Genomic DNA, 6,000 nt, shown 5'->3' on the forward strand with positions numbered 1-6,000 from the left:
TAAGAGTGGTCTGTTTAACTCAGACACTCTGTTCATCACCACCCCCTTTTCTAAATCGTTTTTGGCCACTATAGGTGTGGCAGGGTATACTCAGACATGAGTCCCTTTCTCACTGCTCCATCAGGATTCAAGCAAGCCGGGCCGAAGAAGGCTGAAATGCCAGAAACCGGTCCCCGGTAGCTTGTCTCCTTTCTGGTGAAGAATTGGCTTGGTAGTTTAGTCTGCCCTGTTCCCATGATGCACTGGGCCAGGGACAGACTGATTTGCATATAGCCAGGTTCTGAGCTGGGATGGGGCAGTGAGATAAATAACGTGATGGATCAAGCCCTGATCTTTGGACTGGGTAAGAGTAGTCTGTTTAACTCAGACACTCTGTTCATCACCACCCCCTTTTCTAAATCGTTTTTGGCCACTATAGGTGTGGCAGGGTATACTCAGACATGAGTCCCTTTCTCACTGCTCCATCAGGATTCAAGCAAGCCGGGCCGAAGAAGGCTGAAATGCCAGAAACCGGTCCCCGGTAGCTTGTCTCCTTTCTGGTGAAGAATTGGCTTGGTAGTTTAGTCTGCCCTGTTCCCATGATGCACTGGGCCAGGGACAGACTGATTTGCATATAGCCAGGTTCTGAGCTGGGATGGGGCAGTGAGATAAATAACGGTGATGGATCAAGCCCTGATCTTTGGACTGGGTAAGAGTGGTCTGTTTAACTCAGACACTCTGTTCATCACCACCCCCTTTTCTAAATCGTTTTTGGCCACTATAGGTGTGGCAGGGTATACTCAGACATGAGTCCCTTTCTCACTGCTCCATCAGGATTCAAGCAAGCCGGGCCGAAGAAGGCTGAAATGCCAGAAACCGGTCCCCGGTAGCTTGTCTCCTTTCTGGTGAAGAATTGGCTTGGTAGTTTAGTCTGCCCTGTTCCCATGATGCACTGGGCCAGGGACAGACTGATTTGCATATAGCCAGGTTCTGAGCTGGGATGGGGCAGTGAGATAAATAACGGTGATGGATCAAGCCCTGATCTTTGGACTGGGTAAGAGTGGTCTGTTTAACTCAGACACTCTGTTCATCACCACCCCCTTTTCTAAATCGTTTTTGGCCACTATAGGTGTGGCAGGGTATACTCAGACATGAGTCCCTTTCTCACTGCTCCATCAGGATTCAAGCAAGCCGGGCCGAAGAAGGCTGAAATGCCAGAAACCGGTCCCCGGTAGCTTGTCTCCTTTCTGGTGAAGAATTGGCTTGGTAGTTTAGTCTGCCCTGTTCCCATGATGCACTGGGCCAGGGACAGACTGATTTGCATATAGCCAGGTTCTGAGCTGGGATGGGGCAGTGAGATAAATAACGGTGATGGATCAAGCCCTGATCTTTGGACTGGGTAAGAGTGGTCTGTTTAACTCAGACACTCTGTTCATCACCACCCCCTTTTCTAAATCGTTTTTGGCCACTATAGGTGTGGCAGGGTATACTCAGACATGAGTCCCTTTCTCACTGCTCCATCAGGATTCAAGCAAGCCGGGCCGAAGAAGGCTGAAATGCCAGAAACCGGTCCCCGGTAGCTTGTCTCCTTTCTGGTGAAGAATTGGCTTGGTAGTTTAGTCTGCCCTGTTCCCATGATGCACTGGGCCAGGGACAGACTGATTTGCATATAGCCAGGTTCTGAGCTGGGATGGGGCAGTGAGATAAATAACGGTGATGGATCAAGCCCTGATCTTTGGACTGGGTAAGAGTGGTCTGTTTAACTCAGACACTCTGTTCATCACCACCCCCTTTTCTAAATCGTTTTTGGCCACTATAGGTGTGGCAGGGTATACTCAGACATGAGTCCCTTTCTCACTGCTCCATCAGGATTCAAGCAAGCCGGGCCGAAGAAGGCTGAAATGCCAGAAACCGGTCCCCGGTAGCTTGTCTCCTTTCTGGTGAAGAATTGGCTTGGTAGTTTAGTCTGCCCTGTTCCCATGATGCACTGGGCCAGGGACAGACTGATTTGCATATAGCCAGGTTCTGAGCTGGGATGGGGCAGTGAGATAAATAACGGTGATGGATCAAGCCCTGATCTTTGGACTGGGTAAGAGTGGTCTGTTTAACTCAGACACTCTGTTCATCACCACCCCCTTTTCTAAATCGTTTTTGGCCACTATAGGTGTGGCAGGGTATACTCAGACATGAGTCCCTTTCTCACTGCTCCATCAGGATTCAAGCAAGCCGGGCCGAAGAAGGCTGAAATGCCAGAAACCGGTCCCCGGTAGCTTGTCTCCTTTCTGGTGAAGAATTGGCTTGGTAGTTTAGTCTGCCCTGTTCCCATGATGCACTGGGCCAGGGACAGACTGATTTGCATATAGCCAGGTTCTGAGCTGGGATGGGGCAGTGAGATAAATAACGGTGATGGATCAAGCCCTGATCTTTGGACTGGGTAAGAGTGGTCTGTTTAACTCAGACACTCTGTTCATCACCACCCCCTTTTCTAAATCGTTTTTGGCCACTATAGGTGTGGCAGGGTATACTCAGACATGAGTCCCTTTCTCACTGCTCCATCAGGATTCAAGCAAGCCGGGCCGAAGAAGGCTGAAATGCCAGAAACCGGTCCCCGGTAGCTTGTCTCCTTTCTGGTGAAGAATTGGCTTGGTAGTTTAGTCTGCCCTGTTCCCATGATGCACTGGGCCAGGGACAGACTGATTTGCATATAGCCAGGTTCTGAGCTGGGATGGGGCAGTGAGATAAATAACGGTGATGGATCAAGCCCTGATCTTTGGACTGGGTAAGAGTGGTCTGTTTAACTCAGACACTCTGTTCATCACCACCCCCTTTTCTAAATCGTTTTTGGCCACTATAGGTGTGGCAGGGTATACTCAGACATGAGTCCCTTTCTCACTGCTCCATCAGGATTCAAGCAAGCCGGGCCGAAGAAGGCTGAAATGCCAGAAACCGGTCCCCGGTAGCTTGTCTCCTTTCTGGTGAAGAATTGGCTTGGTAGTTTAGTCTGCCCTGTTCCCATGATGCACTGGGCCAGGGACAGACTGATTTGCATATAGCCAGGTTCTGAGCTGGGATGGGGCAGTGAGATAAATAACGGTGATGGATCAAGCCCTGATCTTTGGACTGGGTAAGAGTGGTCTGTTTAACTCAGACACTCTGTTCATCACCACCCCCTTTTCTAAATCGTTTTTGGCCACTATAGGTGTGGCAGGGTATACTCAGACATGAGTCCCTTTCTCACTGCTCCATCAGGATTCAAGCAAGCCGGGCCGAAGAAGGCTGAAATGCCAGAAACCGGTCCCCGGTAGCTTGTCTCCTTTCTGGTGAAGAATTGGCTTGGTAGTTTAGTCTGCCCTGTTCCCATGATGCACTGGGCCAGGGACAGACTGATTTGCATATAGCCAGGTTCTGAGCTGGGATGGGGCAGTGAGATAAATAACGGTGATGGATCAAGCCCTGATCTTTGGACTGGGTAAGAGTGGTCTGTTTAACTCAGACACTCTGTTCATCACCACCCCCTTTTCTAAATCGTTTTTTTTTTAATGAACATTGAAGTCCCCTATTACTACTATGGGGCCAATTCCGATCTGGGTCGGAAAGAACCCCGACCGAGCCGGATTCGGGGTGTTTTCCAACTGATCCAGACTCCTGCAGTCCGACCGAGTACGATGCGGCCGTATGCTGTGGGACTCCCATGGAAGTCAATGGGAGCCGGTTGTACGATGCGTACATGGGCTTCCATTGACTGAATCGGCACATCGCAGACAAGTGCGCCCCCTACAGTGGGTACGTGTCAGTGCCATCTGCACCGTACATGCCTGTGTTGGGGAGACCCATGGGTTTCCCCCTGTGTCTGAGTCTTAAGGCTGTGGGTAACGGGGGGTCCGACGTGGACCCCAAAAGTCCAATTCTGGGAGCTATTCCAAGCCGGACGCTCCAATTCAATCCGGTTGTTCGAATCGAGCATCGTACTAGCTCGGTCATGAAACGTCCCCATTGCGCGCCACGGTTTGCTTGTTACCAAGTCGTACGGAGCGGTTCGGACCGGAACCGATTCGGACGGAGATTTCGCGCTTGTTCGCATCGTACTTTGACGTCAGGACCCGTGTACGGCTCAGACGGAAATTCAGCCTCCGAATCGGGTCCGCTAATGCCAAACCCGAATCAGTGCCCTTCCGACCGCGATCAGAATCGGCCCCAAAGTGTTTATGTTTCAAACATGAAAAGAACAGTTGAGCGAGCAATTGTGCACTGAAATCTAGTTGGTATCCATGGGGATTATAAATTACTGCTCCCTTAAGTGTTTTGTGCTCACCTCTGGATACTTTAAATGCTAGGATCTCATGTTCCCCAAACTGCGCCACTGCTGAAACAATCCTTAAACAAAATGTCTATTCCTCCACCCTTCCGTCCCGGTCTATCTCATTTTATTATTTCATAGTCAGCAGGTAGAGCAGTGGCGACACAGGAGAGTTATTATCGTGAAGCTAGGTTACTGTGATGAAGGCTAGATTGGACTTCATCTCAGTTGTAATGTCCCACATCCCGGGTGAGTGTTTGGTTACTGACCTTGCGTTAAAATAAATGCAGTTCAGTTGGAGACCAGACTGGTCATCAATTCTTCAATGGGACCAAACTGGCCGTGCCTGGCTGCACCATTTGCAACTAAGGCATGAAAAACGACCCTCCATGTTCCCTTGGTAGGCTTTAGTACAAGGTGCCTAGTTGCATGGCGTATAATTAGCTAATTCAAGGAGTCTTTCCCTAAAGTAGAAGCGATATCCGCTGTGATCTGATTTGGGAAGTGCAGTGGTGCTGGCCCCTGTTCGGGCACGAACGGGCACAAACGGCCTTGCCTTTAGAGCACCTTAGGGTGCTAGCGGCGCGGCCGTTGCCCCGTTTTTTATGGCTGCCCTTGATTTGCATTCAGCAACTAGACTGCTGACCCCACACAATGCTGCTTCCGGTAAGTTCCGGTTTAGTAGCACCTCAGTCGCAATCTCAAGCCCTCCAAATTGCACTAGGTGCAGGTAAGCCAAGATACGCTACTGAGTAAATTTCAAATTCATTCAATTTCAAAGTTATGCCAGTTTGTGCAATAGGTCTGTCGATGAAAGTGCATTGGTAGTATGCCAGATACAAAGACAATTTTAAAACAAGTTAAGCAATTTAAAACATTTAGGTGAGCTTTCTCACTTCGGGAATAGCAATCCTTGTTCTTTACTGCTCCGCGGCCCCGTTTTTATGGCTGCCCTTGATTTGCATTCAGCAACTAGACCGCTGACCCTTAACAATGCTGCTTCCGGTAACTTCCAGTTTAGCAGCACCTCGGTCGCAATCTCGAGCCCTCCCGCCCTCCCAATTGCACTAGATGTAGGTAAGCCAAGAAACGCTACTGAGTCAATTTCAAATTCATTCAATTTCAAAGTTATGGCAGTTTGTACAATAGGTTCGTTGCTAAAAGTGCAGGTTTAAAAAACAGGTTGGTAGTATGCCAGATACAAAGACAATTTTAAAACAAGTTATGCAATTTAAAACATTAAGGTGATCTGTCTCACTTCCAAAATAGCAATCCTTCATATGCTCTAAACAAAAAAGTACATATATTGTGCCTTCCTGACTGTCAGTGATCTGAAGGTAGTGGTAAAAATGACTTCCATGTCAACGGCACCACCGCAATAAGTGGCTGAGTTGGTGAGAAACATGAGCCATAGGGCTGTATTACATATAGGGGCATATTTACCACCGAGTTGCGCAGCACATCAAAGCAAGTTTCCTTGCTGCGCTGTGCTGTGTGACAGGGAAAGGGCAGGAATGTGCTGTATTTAACATAATATGGCATTGCCTTGTCTTTTATCAGCACTGGAGCACAATGTGCTGCTAGCGCCTATGCAGGCACCCATGCACCATCTCCCTCTTTCTATGTGGGCTGCAGAATGTAGCACACATAGAAAGAGTAAACAACAAGGAGAAATAAAGATATATTTCCTTGTTGTGCCTTCCCTGGGGATGCGTAGCATTTTG

The sequence above is a fragment of the Lissotriton vulgaris genome, chromosome 2_2, assembly GCF_964263255.1.
Source record: "Lissotriton vulgaris chromosome 2_2, aLisVul1.2, whole genome shotgun sequence".
Classification (NCBI taxonomy): Eukaryota; Metazoa; Chordata; class Amphibia; order Caudata; family Salamandridae; genus Lissotriton; species Lissotriton vulgaris.